At 42.1% G+C, this 19,650-nt stretch overlaps 1 protein-coding gene across 15 annotated transcripts in view; it reads left to right on the top strand.

Moving 5' to 3' along the window:
* The window catches only part of CHRM3 (cholinergic receptor muscarinic 3), a 479,705-nt gene that overhangs the window by 213,075 nt on the left and 246,980 nt on the right, over nt 1–19,650 (top strand). For 12 of the 15 annotated variants that reach the window (XR_013449773.1, XR_013449772.1, XM_078077757.1 and 9 more), the window contains one exon: nt 4,626–4,688. The exons of the other annotated variants lie outside the window; for them this stretch is intronic. The gene's annotated coding sequence lies outside the window, so the exon portion shown is untranslated. The remainder of the gene's footprint in view (nt 1–4,625; nt 4,689–19,650) is intronic. 15 annotated transcript variants of the gene reach the window in all.

Below are 19,650 nucleotides of genomic sequence, written 5' to 3' on the forward strand. Positions count from 1 at the left end.
AATGCTGAAAGAACTGGTTACATGTGTTAAATTCTAGTAAACATCAGTTTCTATTATTTAACTGGCCCTGTAGAAATACTAGTTAGTTGATAGTAAAGACTTTTCCTTCTAATTTATAAGAAAAAATTAAGGCACACAAGAATCACATCTACTTACAGAAAGAGTCAGCCAACAGTGTTAAAATTATTAAAGAAGCTTCTTTTTGTTACTTTTCTGTGTACAGAGAAATGTGAAATTACAAACTTTGGATAACACTCTTCATACTGTTTTCTACATCTAGTCGAATCTAGCCTCCAACTTTTATCTCCACAGTATGAGATTAGGTTTGTGGAAATTGGATTGAGAAGCGGTCCTTTTCCACGGATAGGGTAAAGTTTTCTTCTCCCATTCCCATTTTCTGCCAAAATTGAAATGGAGAGCAATAATTTTCTCTTCATTTAATTGTCTATTGATACTGCCTCGAATTTCTAGAACTCTTGGCGTAATGAGACTTTATAAGAATCTCAGTAGCGACTCTTGCTGACCTCAGGCTCCCGGCGCAGTAAGAATTGAAAACTGCCAGGCAGTAAGACTCAGCCCTGCCCAGCTGCTGTGCAGTGAATAAGCACATTCATCCCCTCTAGTTGGCGGCTTCTGGGATTCGTGTAACCTCTGAGAGGTCTAGGGGACGTCCTGGTGAGACAGCATTTACAGTTCGTCTTCCTCAAATCCCTGTTTGCTCTCCTCGTTCTTATTTAGAATAGATGCCCCCCACCCCTACCCAGTGATCTGCTTCACTCTTACCAGTGCACTCTCTCCAGGTTATTAAACTTGCCCGTGTTCCCAGACGCTGGCTGAGGTCCTGTCAGCTCACTGGAGCCACTGAGTCTGCCACCATCCTGATGAAAAGTATGGAACCTGCCTTGAAGACTTCTGAAATTGTGTTCTCCATCACCCTGGCCTACTGGACATCATCCTGATTTCTCAGTGGCTCCTTAGACACCGCAGTGTGGTAGAATTCCTAGACAGCAAACCCCTGAAGAATGCCATTCCCGATTACTGTCACTTCCCTTCCAGAGTGTTACGTTCTCAGGAATACCCGGATAGAGCCTGTCTACCATAGAGTGCTCAGGGTCCACTAAGAGCTATCCCTGTGCTGTTCTGACCAAGGTCCGTTGCCTATCAAAACAGGCAAAGCAATGTCTCAAAAATGTAGATGTTGCTGGACCTATTGTACCTCGGCCCATTCAAACCAGGAGTTGTGTTAACTTTATGTCTTGGATAAAGTAAAATAAGGAATGGACAGAGAAGGGAAAGGGTGAATGGAAAAAGATGAAGCAGTACCAAATTTTGTCTCAAGGATCTCCATAGAGCTGTGGTTCCCCTACACAGAGCGAACATGGAGCTGTTTCTTTATCTATAAAACGTAGACAACAACAGATAGGGCTGTGATGATGACATGACTGGGTGTATACAAAGGGCTTGCAGTGAGATTGGAAATGGAGAGGGTCCAAGCTTGGCCGGCGGCTTTACCCATCACTCACTGGACAACTCTGAGAGAGTTAACTTGATTCCTGAGCCTCATCTGCAAATTGGGGATTATAGCAGAGGAATGCATAATTTCATTCATAAGAACAATTTCATGTTTTAATTATCTCTGGGTGGCTCAGTCGGTTAAGCGTCTGACTCGGGTTCAGCTCGGGTTGTGATCTTGTGGGTTGTGGGATTGAGCTCTGCGTGGGCTCCATGCTTAGCGGGGAGTTGGCTTGAAGATTCTCTCCCTCTGCCTCTACTCCCCACTCACGTGCTCCCTCACTCTCTCTCTCAGGTAGCTAAATCTTTTTAAAAAATCTTTTAAAAAAATTACCTCTGTCTTTCCTTTCTGGATGGGATGGCTTGAAAAATGAGAAAATGGACTTGGTGGGAACTAGTTAGCATATAACACGACGTCTGAGTGAGCACAGATACTTAGTGAATCCTGCTTTTAAATAAGAACTTAATGCAAACCAGACTTAGCATAATATATACATTTTTAGAACCGTATTTATCCTATTCCCATAAAACAGGCTGTCAGGCACAACTTTGTAAAACACTTGTTATTTTGGTTTTCAGATAAGGCAAGTTAAAAACTAAAGCTATATTGTGAAATTAAAAAGGAATATTCTGTATCTTAAGAGACTGGGATCTGATTTCAGCTGAATGCAAGAAATTAAATTAGTTAATTAAGCTTATTTATTTCGGAGCTGTGAGCAGGTATGATGCTGTCTAAATCAGATGGCTGTGGATTGAGCTATCATTCATTTGGATTGCAAAACATCTGCTCAAGTGGTCTGTGTCTTCCAGGAGATAAGCGCAATATGCATGCTCACAATAATTAGAAAGTAGGCAAATAATGACTTTTTGGAAAAGACTGAAGGAAATGGGACTGCTCAGATAGTTATACTAAAAGTCCAGACCTGTCACCTCATTGCTACTTCATTACGTCTGTAAATACCCAATGACGTACAGAAAGAAACTATTTAAGGACATTAACAAAAACACCTACTTTTTCTATATACATCCTTAAAGTAATATTGTGTTGGCCTATTGAATGAGGCATCTTATCTGCCCCTCCCTAATTATTATTCTGTCTCAGGCTTCGTGTTCCTCTTGATTTGGCTAACTGCAGGATTATGATAACAATCTCTGGAATCACCAGTCATATTTTCATTATATAACCCTTTGAACTGTGTTTGCTGGGATTTTGTAGGGCCTGTCATCTATACTCAGAGATTTGAAGCTCACCCCTAAATGAATGTCATGTGCAGTTAATTTGCAATAGAAGTCATTTGAAGTTAGGATGAAAGCCAGTTCTCTCACTGGTTTTCAAAATAAATGCTTTCCCAAGTCTAACGCTAGAGAAACTTAGAAATACTTCAAGGTATTCGATCTCAGTTGTTCTCCAGTTCATATAGTGAACGAGATATTTTTATTAACAGACACTTTAATGACTGAGTAGTGTTTATGTTATCATTACTTGTGTGGCTTCATTTTATTTTATTGAGAGATATGTATTTACTTATTAAAATGATCTGAATCCCAATATGTAGGCATGATGGGACTTCTCCTTATAAATTAGGTAGATGTGTTCTGGATAACGGTCAATTTTAATGATAAAATCCATATAACAAATACTTATTGAGCAACTACTATATACAGGACACTTAGTAGGTTACAGTAAGAGGAGTGACACGTGCCTCCATGGGATCCACTCGCCCTTGGACTCGTTAGATTCTAGAAGGAATCAACGGCGAAAGTCTAGGCTTACTGGCATGCCCCACATGGCTGAAAACCTCTGTGTGTTAGAGACCAGAGACCAAAATGTCTGTATCCTCCCACTGAAGTGTGTTATTTGGTGACTTTCCCACCACTTCCTCTAATAAGAACGGGAATGTCAATATTGCCGCATATTCTCTTGATGTTTCAGTTGCTCGTATGTTATTTCCTGAGGAGATGCTGGTATCTAGAAAAGGATGTTCTCTAGGACAATACTTTTCAAACTGATGCAGGACCAGTGACTTCTCTTTCTTCCCCTTTTTCCCAATCCTTTGTAGATGGATACTTTAAAAAAGAGAGACATGCAAAACACAAATCTGTTTCTTATTATGAATGAAACGTTTCTTTCCATCTCTAGGCTTATCTCGTAGACCCCACTCTCAGAGGCTGCCCTGAGCCCCTCTGGTCACACGCACCCTGGGAACCCTCAACCTCTCACTTCATGGCCTCTTCCTTCCTATCGTCTGACCTCACCTTCACCTCCCCAAGAAACTACAAGGTCCTTCTTTTAAAAATCCAGCAACATCTCAACATCTTGTCAGTCCCCATCCCCAACAAGTTCTCCCATTGCCCTTATTAGTCCCTCCTGAGCTTGCGTCCCCAGGGACGTCCTTGACACGAACACACTTCCTTCGTTCTCTGCTCATGGAACTTGGTGCCTCTTTTTCGTCGTCTAGTCAACCTTCTAAAAGCTTTCCTAAGGTTCTGGCCTAAATCTCAGACTCTGTACACTTTAAAAATGTGAATGCCCGTGTCCGAAATGGGCTTGGGGGATTTTCTTTAAGATATGACTCTAACCCTGTGTGAGAAGTGGGCTAAGCAGGGCTGGCCATGTGTGAGAGAGAGAGAGTGTGTGTGTGTGTGTGTGTGTGTGTGTGTGTGTGTGTGTGTCCCCATAGCATTTGGAGAAGGTACCAGACCCGAGCTTCTAAGGGCATAGATAGTACTAACCCACTGGCTGAAAAAACAAGGATACCATCACTAACATATGAAATGAAGGAACGGGCAACTTCTATTGTTATCTCTTCTCGTTTTATGTCCCTTCACTGTGACTGGAGCTTTGGTGGGTGTGAGGAGTGGAACTATATACAAAGAACCTTTCGTAGAAAGTCAATAGATGCGTTTCTTCTGCCAATGACAGGGACCTTCATTCTCCGACCACGTGTATCCTCATCTGTTATATGAGATGGTTAGGCACCACGATCTATGAGATCACTTTCACTAGAAAATTCTTTAATTTTCTGACATTTCCTCAAATCCTTTTGTGTAACCTATTGACTTTTCCCCTCCTAGGGCTGTATGTTAACCCCATTTTCTTAATTCTCTTCTAGCACCTGTGTTCTGATCAGAGGCCAAATAAATGACATTCAGAATTTCCACTAAGGTACTATAAGGTAAGATCTCCTTTGGGGGTTGAGTTCTTTGCTTTAATAAAAGGATTTATGGCTTGATCAGTGAAACAGATTAATGAGGAATAGGAATTTCTAAGTTGGTGTTTTTCAATATGATTTCTAATTGCTCTCTGTGCATCTTAATATAGCTATACAGTAGTGCTTGATTTTTGTGTCTTAGTAAAGATACAAAATTTTTTGCTTATTTGCTGATCATATTCAAAATTACAATGAAAGCATGTTTGTTAAAATAGGAAATAAGTCTTTTTATTTCAAATACTCATTTGTGTCTTAATTATAGCAATATGGGGTTATTGGAAATTAATGCAAAATGTTTGAATTTTTAGCATATATAGAATCTTCTAGCTCGTCTAATTCGTAGAAGCTTAAATATCATCCTTGATTTACATCATCTTATCCAAAAATGCTGTACAAAATCTGATAGTGAATATAAAGAGCGACATGAAAAAGTTTAATCTCCTTTAAACATTGTTAATACATTCAGCAGACAGTGCTACTAGCCTACCTAATATCCCTTCTCCCTTCCAAATAATAATAATAATAATAATAATTCTGATGTTTTTAAGGACAGTGAAATGCCTAGTTTAAAAATCTTTGCCTTCCCTGACTCCTTTATTGAGGCCACATAACCCAGTTATGGCTAAAGAACTCTAGATGGTGAGCGCCAGGGGGGCTTCCCTTCCTGAATTTATTCCCTTCCTGAAATAAAAGAGCAGGATATCTTTGGGAACATTTTCCTTGTTATTACTCCATCTTCCTACCTGGAAAGCTGTTCTAAAATTTGGAGCCACGGATTTTAACTTAGCAAGGTGACTGAGTGATGACAGTCAATACCATTCAAAGAATTTATTACTCACATATCTTGAAAGAAGGGCCACTCCCTGCCTCCAGGGCCATGTGAGGAAACACCAGGTTTGGTCTGGAGACAGAAGAGAAAGAGGACAAAGTCTAAGTCAAAGTCTTTACCAGGAGTGTCTGAGAGAATAGCTGTGCAGGGCGGGGCAAACAGTTGAGGATTGGCCAGTTGGAAGAGTGTAGGTGGGCTCTGGGTTATAGGGGTGGGCTCTGGCCGCCTGGTCCCAGGTGCTGGGTGACTTAGACCTGGGGAAATCATGTCTTGGGGTGTGAGTTAGAGGAGAATTGGGACTGTACATCCAGGATTGCTTGGTTTACATATGAAAGGTGGGCTCTGGGCCACGCCCTTTGCTCTCTCTAAGAACCAGCTAGCCCTGGGAAAGGCAGTCTCTCCCTGGGCAGCAAGCTTTTAAGATCTCAAAACCTCATAAAATACAGAAAGTAAAAACCATGATGAGTCCCCAGCACAGCCCCCATCTCATAATCCCAAAGACAAAAGCCACAGCCAGAGATGTTGGAGCTGGAAGGTAAATGAGCTTGACTCCTTGATGATGTTCTTGCGCTCTCGTGAGCCTACCATCAGCTCTCCTGTGGCATGACCCTGATTGGTTAGGTCTCCTGACACTCAGAGCCGAACACAGACGTAGCTGATTCACGGGCCTTCAGATCCGGGCCTTGTGCTAGATATGCCTCTTTAATCTTCACAGGAGCGCCGTCAGGCTGTTAGTATCCTCATGTACAGATGAGGAAACGGAGATGTTAAGAACCTGTGATCATAGGTGTCAAAGGTGAGGTTTGAACTGGACTCGTCAGGCTCCCTTCCCAGGACTCTGCTACCTTGATGCTTATTCTGACAGTATCTGCTAGGAGCCTGTGCTGTTGCTGATCACATCTGCTAGCTAGTCAGGGGCATTGCGGACTCACTAAACCCTTTGAATGCTTGCTCTTCAATAACACAGAATTCCCTTTGGATTATCCATTTATAAAACTAAGTGAACTGAGACTCTGCCATATTAAAAAAAAAAAAAAAAGAGGGAAAAATCTAATTGGGGGGAATCAAGATGAATTAGAATTGCCTATGAAAGCAGGTGAAGGACATATTACTTCCAAGTTGGGTTGTTTTTGCTTTTTAAAATTTTTTTTTGAAATAGATGTTTAGGACTAATGGTCTCAATATGGCCACCAAAATTCAGCTTTTAACCTACAGTCCTGATATTAAATATTCTCCTTCTAACAGTCTCTGTTACTTCACTCATACTTATTGGGTTCAGGGGGGAAAATGCAGGTAAAAGAAATTATATAAAGAAAGTCCTTTCGAAAGAAAGTCATGCACAATATTGAATAAGGTACTGAGCTGAATCAGGGAAGGACAGGGAAGGAGGTGCTTGGGTAACAGAAAAGTCTCGAGGGGCAGTACAGGTGGCAGCCAGCTCTACTGAGGCTTAAAGATGCCATCACACCTCTCCGGGCCTTTGTTCTTTATTTGTAAATTGAGGGTGTCAGATATTCCGATCTTCTCTTAGTGTAAAATAATAGCTTACCTCGTCGGATCTCCTTTGCGAATGCAGGGACATGCTGTCTCTGCTAAAGCCAAGCTTTCCTTTTGGCCTTTGAATCTATGCGTTCTGAGTGATTTTCCTGTCCCTTTCCTTTCTTGCAAATAGATCCTGAATCTCTCCATTTCCTTTTGTGTCTTCTATTACGACCCTACCCCAAGTCATTCTGTTTTGCCTGGACCACTGCGTGAGCTTCCCAATGGTCTCCTGGCTCCCATTCTTGCCTTACCAAAATCCATTCCATGTGTAACAGCTCGTGCCTAGGGAACCCACATCACGTCTGTGTCTCTGAGACCTGCTTGAAACCCTCAACTCCTTCCCCTGCATCAAGGGCAACACTCTGATGCACGACCATGACTTACATATCCCATACTTTTCTCCTTGCCTCCCAGCTCCAGTGTCTGTCCTTTTTACCATTCCGTGATTGTGTTTCTTTGTGTTCTTGCCTGCTTCCCGGGGCCCTTCCCATTCACATCTCAGCTGCTAAAGCCTTCCCTAACCACTCCCTGGAAATGAGCACTAGCCCGGGCACCCAAATTGAATTCCTTCTAAAAACAAGAAATTTTCTTTTGTAAAGCATACTAAAATACCCTCTTACGGTAAAAATACCTACACATCCAACTTAAGGGATTTAGGCAAGACATGAGGAATTTAGCTACGTTTGTTTACAGTTTGTTCTTTATCTCTTGCCATAGAATGATCTAAGTTCCATGAGGGCATGGCCTTGTCTGTTTCTTCGTTGCCAAAACCACGGTGCCTATAAGGATGCCTGTTCCCTGCAAGAAGCTTCGTAAATATTTACTGAATGAATGAATGTAGAGGCAGAAAATCCCATAGGTCCGATATCCCAAAAGAAGTTAAGCAGTGCTTATAGATGTCTCCCATGAGTCTATTGCTTAGGAAGGAAGGGGAAAAAAATAAAGGTAAAGATGAAAAGGAAAAAACAAACCTTCTGGAGAGAGGGACAGACAGCAATGCACACAGAAGCAGCAGTAAATCTTCGGGAGGGACCACCTCGGGTATTCTTCCTAGCAGCGTTTTTGATCTGTGATGATGAGTGGCAGAGGGCAATCCTTTGGATCTTACATAGATTTATTAGACGCACATAGACAATCAGAAATGTTTGTTGAGTGAAGGCTCCAAAGACTGAAATAATAAAATATTGAACTGATAAGAGCCTTTTGCCTTAATTTTTTCTTTTTAATGGGCATGACACTATTCCCTGGATGCCAATATTCAGTCCGTGTTAGTAATAGGCATTCCAAATACACTGAGTGTGAAAAATGTTCCATGAAACAGAATTCAGTTACTGTGCTAGGCATCTCCCCGAGAGCATTTCAGAATTCATTCCATCTTCAAGTAAATTGTCACAGTGACTATCCGGAGTGGCACACCGTGTTAATGTATTAAAATGCTGATGGGAAAATGGAAACTAGAAAAATGTCTTATCTGTCAATTAAATGATGTAGCCTTGTGGTTGGATTATAACAACTCGGGGCCTTTTTGTTTTTTGCCAATTGAGATTTGACAGCTCTTTATAAAATATTTACATTCTGATTTCAGTCACATTGACAGCACTTTTGGGTCTTTGGAAGATGATAATTACATGTTAGGAAAATGTTAAAAAAATTTTGAAGCTGATCTGTTGAGGGGAAAAAAATCTGTTTTTTTTCAAATTGCACAAAGGAAGGAAATGCACTTTATTAAAGGATATATTTCTTTTTTTTTTTTTTTTATTTATTTATTTGAGAGAGAGAGAATGAGAGAGAGCAAGCACATGAGAGGGGGGAGGGTCAGAGGGAGAAGCAGACTCCCTGCCGAGCAGGGAGCCCGATGCGGGACTCGATCCAGGGACTCCAGGATCATGACCTGAGCCGAAGGCAGTCGCTCAACCAACTGAGCCACCCAGGCGCCCTAAAGGATATATTTCTAATAAAATTCAGAAACAGTAGGTTTTTGTGATCCAAAGACATACTGCATGTGTAATGTGAAGGAATATTCTTCTCCACCCTGCTTGTTCTGGACACCTTAGCTTTTCTTAATCAGCTCTGTCTAGGTAGGTACATGCTTCTCACCCTTTTTCACTTCTTTTATGCACCCGTAATGTTTGTGTGGTACATAGGTAAATTAGACAGGATTTGGGAGCATCCATATGGAATTTTGCAGAAAAAAATTCAATATCTATTCTTAGTATTGAAAGAAGAGAAAAAAAGCGTTGGGAACAATACTAAGTATTGAATTTATATAGAATTTTCCAATACAATACTTTCAAATGTGTTCATGAGAAGTGTAAATTTACATATCACTTTTTCTTATCAGGTATTAGGTTAGAAAGAGTGACCTATAATTCTTGATCAATGGTCTGGCTGAAGTTTTGACAGTCACTATCTGTGTGATGCTTTGTAAGAACAAGTAGATGATAGAAAACCTGTTTTATAGCCATTCAAGAGTTTCCTGCAATTGAAATTATGTTTAAAGAATCTAACAGCTATTACTTTTTTTTGCTGACAAATGCTTTGTTGAAATTTCTTAAGGCAAATGATTTTGGAATCCAGCCTAACTTCTTTAGTATCAAGTATTTTTTTTGTATTTTTTAAAGAGTTTATTTATTTATTTGACAAAGAGAGAGCACACACAAGCAGGGGCAGGAGCAGAGGGAGAGGGAGAAGCAGGCTCCCCACGGAGCAGGGAGCCCAACACAGGGCTCGAACCCAGGACCCTGGGATCATGACCTGAGCTGAAGGCAGGGGCTTAGCTGACTGAGCCACCCAGGCGCCCCTAGTATCAAGTATTTTTAAAACTTCATGGAAAGCATAGATTCTTCTATAGCCATCACCCTGCACATAGCTTGGACCCCTCTAAAAGGGCAAAAGTGGGCTTCAGTCTATGTGTGGAACCAGGAGGTAAAGTGCAGTTGGAGTCCCTGGGCCCACCCCCTCCCCACCCCTGGCTCTTCCCTGCTCCTCCAGGGGCCTCACTTTGGGAGCATTCATGTGGACACTCAGCCTGAAGGTCTAACGTCCTCCTTTCCCCACTGTGTCACAGCTGTCCCTTGGCCAGCCATTGAGCCCCAGGGGCACTTGAGGATGCATCTGGTGAAGAAACCACTTATGCCCTAAGCACTGAGCAGACCTGAGCCTTTGGCAAGGGATTCTGAGGACCTGCAGGTATGAAGCTGGTCTAGAAGAAACTGACTCCCTGTGGGCATTTCCCTTGCAGAGGGCATTTCATGGCCACAGGAAATCCAGAGTGGACCCTCGGATGCAACCCTCCTCGAACACTAATGCGTATACACCTGTTAAAATACAGATTCTGATTCGGAAGGGCTGAGGCAGGCCCGAGCTTTGGCATTTCTGATGTGCTCCCCGGTGAGGCTGGTGCAGACACGGACTGCACTCTGAGGAGCGAGACGGTGACACAGCGGGACCACGGGGACATGGCAGTGCGTCCCGCTGCCTGGGTTGCAGGGCGGTGCTGGACAGAAGAATCCGCTTTAGGCGAAAACAGAGACCTGGGCCTGCCAGAGAGTCCCCTGGCCTGGATCCTTTGCGGCCCTTACTCCTCCCAATTCTGCACCGTGCCCCTCAGCAACCTGTGCCACCAGCTGTGCCCCCCAGGGCTCACAGCTCCTTGTGCACGAGGGCAGCGGCTCACTGTGTGGTTGGGCACTGAGTTTGGTGTCCAGGTGGCAGGGCCCACCTTGGCTGTGCTCAGAGCATCACAGAGTAGCAGCAGGTGCCAGGTGTCCCCATCATGCTTGCAGCCCGTGAGAACTCAGCACCAGCCTGCGCTCAGCCACACCTGCCTTCTGGGGGATCGACGCCTCCACCCAGGCCCTGCTGGCCACACAGGGCTCTGAGGGCATCTGCAGGTATCCCACCCCGCCAGGGCGCTGGAGCCCCGCGTGCGGGAAGCCCTACAATCGGGTTCAAAAAGGCACATTAGGGGGAGGTAGTAAATCCAAGAGTTCTCTAGCAAGATTGCAATACATTATGTGGGAATAGATGAAAAAGTTTTCAGAAATGACCCAAATAAAAGCGGTGCATTAAAAAAAAAAAAATGATTACATTCTCAGAGGATCAGTTGAACTTAAGGGAAAAGAACATCCAAATCGGGAACAAAATAAAAGGAACCTTTGGGAAACAAATATCCGTGTTATGCTATATGCAAAAGAAATAAAATACCCCCCCAAAGTTGATTAAATTATCAAAATATATCACAGAATCCCATTTAAAACAAACACACAAATGATAGCAGGAGATGGGAATCAAAAATTAAATAAATCTTATGGGACGACTATAAAAACTTGCAACAAAAGAGCAGCTCGCAAAAACTAGAGTAATCTGGTAAAGTCATAGAGGAGATTCATTTCATAAAAATCCAAGTTTGGAGGTGACACTTTTTAACTAGGTAGGTGACACTTTTTAACTAAAAGGGGGTTTTAGAAATAGTTCCATAACATACAGAAATTCAATCACATTCCAAGAGAAATGAAAGAGCTCGTTACAATAAAAACATTGTAGAAAAGAACATGAAAACCAGAGGCATAATCTTCACACCAAACAACATGCAGCATGCATGCAACTATAAGAAATCAACTCAAAGCACATATTTGAATGACTTGGAAAAAACAAAGATCTCATAATGTGATAAAAGGCCAAAGCTTGGGATGTGCTCTATTTACATTCTAGCATATCACAGGGGGAAAAAGAAAATTCCATTTACGCAGCTTCTTATTATTCTAAAACTGCAAATTCTGTCCAGTTTTCTTTTTCAGCAAAATAGTTATTCAGTTCCTGCTGTATGTTCCTAAGATAGAAATCTTAGATGATCTCTACCCATGCTTTAATACACAGCTTCTTTCCTGAAAGAACATGCAGTCCAGTTTGGATGAGAAGCTGGACACATTTTTGTAATGATGTAAGTGTTAAATAGAAGACCAGATAAAAGGAATGTCACTAGGTAGTTTAAGTAGCAAAGAGATCCTGACCCGGTGGTTGTCGTGGGCTGTCGCTTTAGCGGGTTTACATCCTTGATGCTTTTCTCAGTGATAGACCTACGTGAGCTTTTAGATCACATTCATGAAAAGGATGCGTTAATGACATACCAGGGCAGAACAAGAGGTAACATTTCTTTATCGTTTCAGGGGCGTCCAAAGGGTGACATATACAGAGACTCGAGAGAGGGTAGGACTTACATGGGTGAAAGAAACCTGTGGGCATTGCGAGGGATCATGGGGCAGAATGCAGGTGGCAGCTTCAGATTTCTGGCTTGTGTGTGGATGTGTGGGGTGGGCTCCAAGGACAGGGAGAGATGGGGTCGAACAGAATGAGAATGACTTTGTAAATCTAAAGGAGCTTGGATCCTATCTGAAAAAATCAGAGTACTGCTGAAGGAGTACGAGCCAGGGCATAACAGGAGGAAAATTAACTGGGCAACACTATGTGGAACTAGATGGAAGGTGGGAAAATAGGCAGGTAACTTTCATCAGGAACAAGGATGTTAAAGACTGAAGAGGAAACTGCCCCCCATCTGAGTGAGGGAAGTGAGTGAGGGAAGAATAGATTCAGGAAAACAGCACTAAGAAGTCTCCTGCATCTTCACACTTTTCAATTCTTTTGATGATTCACCTTTCATATGTAAATGTAAAATGGGTTCACATCATAAAGAAGAAGCAGACAACACCCCGCCTAAGTTCTCTTTTGATTTCTGTCTCTCCATCCTTCTCTTCCTCCAACCCTCCCTGACCCTAATTCTTTCCTTAGGTTTCCTCCTCCTCCCTGCATTCCTGAACGCACTGCAGCCTGGCCTCTGGGTCCCCCGTTTCACTGGGAATGCCGCTGCAGAAATGAGCGGAGATCTCCTAGTAGTTGATGAACCCCAACAAGTTTTGATCCCTACCTTTCCTGATGTCTCTGCAAGTTTTGTTGCCATAGGCCTTTTTGAAGTTCTCTCTTTCCTTGGTTGCAAGGAACTTCCCTCTCCTTGAATCTCATTGTTACCTCTTTCCCCCTTGTCACTTTGTCCTTCTCTTTCTCTCTCTCTTCTTCCTTTCTACCTTCGTTCCTTCCTTCTCTCTCTCTTTTCTTCTTCTGTCACCTGCCTAAGTGCAAATCCTCTTCTCTGCCCCCACAAAGCTCTGTTCAGAATTCTTCTTATGTCACTTAACTTCCAGGCTTAGACTGTGACCTTTAGCCCAATGCCTCAAATCTGTGCCTCTAGCTTAGCCATCTTTGCCTCGTCCACATCTATATATCCAACCAGACAACTCTCTCTACAGGTTCTCACCACCCACTCCATAACTCGAACAGCAGAACTGAACTCCCCTGCTCCTCTTGAGCTCCCTGGTTCCCATGTCTCTGTCCTACAGTTATGTGCGTTATTAGACAGGTGCAACCCAGAAACATCCCTTTATCTTTCTTTTTTTTATTTTCTTTTTTTTTATTATGTTATGTTAATCACCATACATCATTAGTTTTTGATGTAGTGTTCCATGATTCATTGTTTGTGTATAACACACAGTGCTCCATGCAGAACATGCCCTCTTTAATACCCATCACCAGGCTAACTCATCCTCCCACCCTCCTCCCCTCTAGAACCCTCGGTTTGTTTCTCAGAGTCCATAGTCTCTCATGGTTTGTCTCCCCCTCTGATTTCCCCCCCTTTATTCTTCCCCTCCTGCTATCTTGATACTTCTTCTTTTTTTCTTTTTTTTTTTAACATATAATGTATTATTTGCTTCAGAGGTACAGATCTGTGACTCAACAGTCTTGCACAATTCACAGCACTCACCATAGCACATACCCTCCCCCATGTCTATCACCCAGCCACCCCTCCCCCCACCACTCCAGCAACCCTCAGTTTGTTTCCTGAGATTAAGAATTCCTCATATCAGTGAGGTCATATGATACATGTCTTTCTCTGATTGACTTATTTCGCTCAGCATAATACCCTCCAGTTCCGTCCACGTCGTTGCAAATGGCAAGATTTCATTCTTTTTGATGGCTGCATAATATTCCATTGTATATATATACACTGCATCTTTATCCATTCATCTGTCGATGGACATCTTGGCTCTTTCCACAGTTTGGCTATTGTGGACATTGCTGCTATAGCTATAAACATCGGGGTGCACGTACCCCTTCGGATCCCTACATTTGTATCTTTGGGGTAAATACTCAGTAGTGCAATTGCTGGATCATATGGTAGCTCTATTTTCAACTTTTTGAGGAACCTCCATACTGTTTTCCAGAGTGGCTGCACCAGCTTGCATTCCCACCAACAGTGTAGGAGGGTTCCCCTTTCTCCACATCCCTGCCAACATTTGTCACTTCCTGACTTGTTAATTTTAGCCATTCTGACTGGTGTGAGGTGATATCTCATTGAGGTTTTGATTTGGATTTCCCTGATGCCAAGCAATGTTGAGCACTTTTTCATGTGTCTGTTGGCCATTTGGATGTCTTCTTTGGAAAAATGTCTGTTCATGTCTTCTGCCCATTTCTTGATTGGATCATTTGTTCTTTGGGTGTTGACTTTAAGAAGTTCTTTATAGATTTAGTATAGATACTAGCCCTTTATCTGATAGGTCATTTGCAAATATTTTCTCCCATTCTCTCGGTTGTCTTTTGGTTTTGTTGACTGTTTCTTTTGCTGTGCAAAAGCTTTTTATCTTGATGAGGTCCGAATAGTTCATTTTTGCCCTTGCTTCCCTTGCCTTTGGCGATGTTTCTAGGAAGAAGTTACTGTGGCTGAGGTCGAAGAGGTTGCTGCCTCTGTTCTCCTTTAGGATGTTGATGGACTCCTGTCTCACATTGAGGTCTTTCAACCATTTTGAGTCTATTTTTGTGTGTGGTATAATGAAATGGTCCAGTTTCATTCTTCTGCATGTGGCTGTCCAATTTTCCCAACACCATTTGTTGAAGAGACTGTCTTTTTTCCGTTGGACATTCTTTCCTGCTTTGTCGAAGATTAGTTGACCGTAGAGTTGAGGGTCCATTTCTGGACTCTCTATTCTGTTGCATTGATCTATGTGTCTGTTTTTATGCCAGTACCATACTGTCTTGATGATGACAGCTTTGTAATAGAGCTGGAAGTCTGGAATTGTGATGCCGCTAGCTTTGCTTTTCTTTTTCAACATTCCTCTGGCTATTCGGGGTCTTTTCTGGTTCCATACAAATTTTAGAATTATTTGTTCCATTTCTTTGAAAAAAGTGGATGGTATTTTGATGGGGATTGCATTGAATGTGTAGATTGCTCTAGGTAGCATTGACATCTTCACAATATTTGTTCTTCCAATCCATGAGCATGGAACATTTTTCCATTTCTTTGTGTCTTCCTCAGTTTCTTTCATGAGTATTTTTATAGTTTTCTGAGTACAGATTCTTTGCCTCTTTGGTTAGATTTATCTTTCTGAAGTGAAAATCTAATCGGAATTCAAATTGAGCCACTTCCTAGTTATGTGACCTTCAACATTCTTTAACTTCTATGGCTCTGTTTTCTTATATATAAAATGGAGAAAATAGTTAACACCTGCCTCACAGAAGTGTTGTAAAGATAATAAATGGCACATTGTAAGCCCTCAATAAATATTAACTGTTGCATTGTTTGAAATAGACTCCCCATTGACTTAAAAAGAAAAAAAAACTAGTCTTCTTAGCGTGTAATTTGATTTTTTGCCCAATTCTCAAACTTCTCTTCTCCCATTTCTCAACTTCCACCCTGTTCTCCACCCTTAAAAAAAGATGGTCTAAGGTGCTGTGCTCTGCCCCACCTTCCCTCAAGCTCACTGGTGCCTCTTCCTAGTATTAGATCATGGCTTAACCATGATCATTTGCACCAGTCCTCAAAGTGTATCTGGAGTAGCTCTTCTTGCTTTTGTCTCCCCTAGTCCCACAATCCCAAGATCACAACCCGAGCTGAAACCAAGAGTTGGACGCTCAACCTGCTGCACCAACCAGGGGCACCTATAATTAGGGAATTTTATATGAGTTGATGTATCAAATCAAGGAAAAAAGGCAAGGCATTCTGAAATGCATATAATGTAAGTGTAGATGAGATTGCGTTCCAGACAGTTGGAAAAAGATTATGGTACAAAATGATACCATTAAGTATTACCTGAAATAATGTTATATGTGCTGCAAAAGGAAAACGTTCCTAGGAAAGCACAAGGAAGGCAGGATTTAAAGCTGGAGTTATGCAACATAGCACAGGCATAGTGACAGGCGTTCAGAGAAGCTTGAAGAGTAGGCTTGGCTGAGACAGAGTCGGGGATCCTTCGTGTCTTCTTCTTCCCCTGCCCCAGGCTAGTCCCCAGAATGGAGATGTCAGTGACCTGAGTCACTAACTCTAGCACTTTCTAAAGGGAGTACAGTGCCATCCGTGGACCATGAGCATCAGCATCACCTGGGAACTTACTGCAAATGCGGAATCTCAGACCCCATAGCAACCCTCCTGAATCAGAACCTGCTGTTAACGAGTTCTCTAGGTGCGTGGCATTCAATCTTGAATTAAAGTTTGAGAGATATTGGTCTGGTGATTAGAAATGTGGGCTTTAATGGAAAGTGATGTGGATTCAAATCCCGATTCTACCTCAGGCAAGCTGATTTTCTGATACCGTTTCATCCTCTGCCTTCTGCAGTTACAGGTACCTCATAAATATCATCATCTCATGTAAATGAGATTATTACATGTAAAATGTTTGTGTAGTGCCTGCCCTTTAGTATACACTCGATAAATCTTAGCTATTTTTATTATCTCCCTTCTGCTGAGGAAGAGGAAAAGGAAATGGTGAGGAAGGAGAGTTCTCCCCATGACCTTTCTCTCTACTTTCCCAGTCCTAGACTCAGCAGGAACTTTCGAGTAGATCTGATAGTTTCTCTGAGTCTCCTTCTGCCACCAAACGTTTTTTCTACTCACATTCCTATGGACAGGTCAGTTATCCTCTTCGAGCTTCCTTGTCCTCCCCAGAGGTATAAGATGGCCACATTAGCCTGCCTCAGAGTTCTGAGAACCAAGGGAAGTGGTCCCTAAGTCAGTATATTGTTCCTTGTTCAAAGAGCTCATCTGGAGAAGGGAGCCTAACAGATTTCACAATTAAGAAAGAATCATCCTGGGATGAGAGGCTGAATAACCAACCTAAGGTGTTGAATTACATCATTTGCTAGTAATGCGTGGTAGAATGAGTGAGATGGTATTCCCTTTGATAGGAAGAGAGCAGGTGGGTTCTAGCTGCAGATAGGGAGGACAGGAAGCTAGTTCTGTCTTCAGAGACAGACGCCTCTATAGAAACACCCCAGAAAGTTTGTTTCAGAAAAAAAATGACCTAGACTTTCAAGGGAGACTTAAGCATATTGCTTTTCACCTTACGTAGCAGCAGAAAAAGAGACATACTCACTGAAAAAGCAAGACAAAATTAAGTAAGTGGGCCTAGAGGACAGTTTCTAAAGAGGATCAGAGGAAGGAATGATGGCATCTGGTTGGGTGACAGCAGAGCTTCTGAGAGAGATGTTTATGGTTGGCCTTGGGGGATGGATGGAATCTTGAGAGGGAGTTGCCGTCTTCGTGGGGGAAACAGCCTGAGGAAAAAAAGACAGAGAAGGTTGAGGCACGTGAAGGAAAGGTGAAGAATCTACTTTGGAAGCTCCAGATTGCACAGGGCTGGAGAGGGAGAGTCCATTGTGAAGGTAGGCGGGCATCAGGTTTTGAAGGACCTCGACTGCTCAATTCCTAGTTTCTCTGCAATGGCTAGTCATGCACTGTTTGGGATTGGGGAACTGACATGATCAGGGATGTGTTTCAGAATATTTATCTGGCATCTGTGTGTGATTTGGCTCAAACTGGGAAGAAGTTAGGGAGACCGAATCCGTATTTGAGTGGCCCAGGAAAAGTAATCAAGCCCTGGATTTGTAACATTGGGAATGAAAGGACAGTTTGGAATAGTTGCCTTTGGAACATGACTCTTCCCTGTCAGCAAGAAGCCTCGATATTAGAGGAAAATAAAATTCGCTCACATCACAGTGAGCATTGCTGTTGCCAAACTCCAGGTTTCGATATATTTTGTAAAGTTGGTGTGAGTAGCAGTTAGTGTGAGTAGCAAATATACTAGTTACTTTTTCTATTTTTATGTCCCTGTGTAGGGAAAGAGAAAAAAGAAGAATTCTTTTGATGTGTCATACTCTGAGACTTATGGTAGTTTGCTAATTATAAGTTCTATTGTCTTGGTCTCAAAAGGCATTCAAGAGCTGAACCAAGTATAGTAAGGTCTCCCAGACCCCAGTGATTACACAGCTGCAAAATTTGTAGCCGAAATGTCAGCCTGCCTTAGTATTTTTGCAGGCCAAAAGGCCAAGCAAAGTAAAGTTAAACTGTTTCTTGTTTCTTAGCAAAATTTGCAAGATCTAACAATAGAACTCAAGACTGCATCGAAAACTTTTCGTCCCTTCTTTGACCCCCTGGGCTGTTGGCTGAGCTGGTTTTTTTCCATCTGTTGAAGGGGAGATAATCATACTTCCATCTATCCCTGTCTTTCTAACAAAGGCTGTTTGAGCGCCTTGGTTTCAAGATATTTTCGTAGAGTCCAAAATTAAACATACTTCGGATGTCCTCATGCACATGGCCGCAGGCCAGCTTTCTCTCTTGGTGTAAATTCTTGAAACTGAGGATTAGCCATCTTCATCCCACTTACTCTCAGAGCTGGGTGCCCACCTGACTTCTCATCTGCAAAGTGAGTTCATTAGCCTGCACAATCACGCATGATCTTAGTGTCGTTTTGAAATGTCTTCTCTTCAGGGATAGTCTTTCTGAAGGCTTCCCAAATAATACGAAATGAAACAATTGACTTAATGCCACCCCCCCCTTTTTTTTGGTAAAAATAAATATTAAGCAAAAGCAAAGAAAAAGAACTGTTATTGATACTGGGATTATAAGTGATTTGTAAAATGTTTTTATTTTTTCCTTTCAAAGTTTTTGTAATGAACAAATATTGCTTACATGAGTTGGAAAAACTATTACTTTTTTATTTTTATTTATTTATTTACTTTGTAATTTTTATTTATTTGACAGAGAGACAGCGAGAGAAGGAACACAAGCAGGGGGAGAGGGAGAAGCAGGCTTCCTGCGGAGCAGGGAGCCCGATGTGGGGCTCGATCCCAGGACTCTGGGATCATGACCTGAGCCGAAGGCAGACGCTTAACGACTGAGCCACCCAGGCGCCCCATAAAAACTATTATTTTTTTAAACTGAGATATAATTGACATACAAGTTATATTAGTTTCAGGTGTACAACATAATGATTCATATTATGTACACTGTGAAATGATCAACACAGTAAGTCTAGTTAATATCCATCACCACACACAGTTACAGAATTCTTGTTTTCTTGTGATGAGAACTTTTAAGATTTACTCTTTTAGCAACATGCATATATGCAGTACAGTATTATTAACTATAGCCACCATGCTGTACATTATATCCCAGGACTTACTTATCTTATAACTGGAAGTTTGTCCCTTTTGACCCCCCCCCCACCTGTTTCA

This window comes from Halichoerus grypus, chromosome 7 (genome assembly GCF_964656455.1).
Source record: "Halichoerus grypus chromosome 7, mHalGry1.hap1.1, whole genome shotgun sequence".
NCBI classification, from domain to species: Eukaryota; Metazoa; Chordata; class Mammalia; order Carnivora; family Phocidae; genus Halichoerus; species Halichoerus grypus.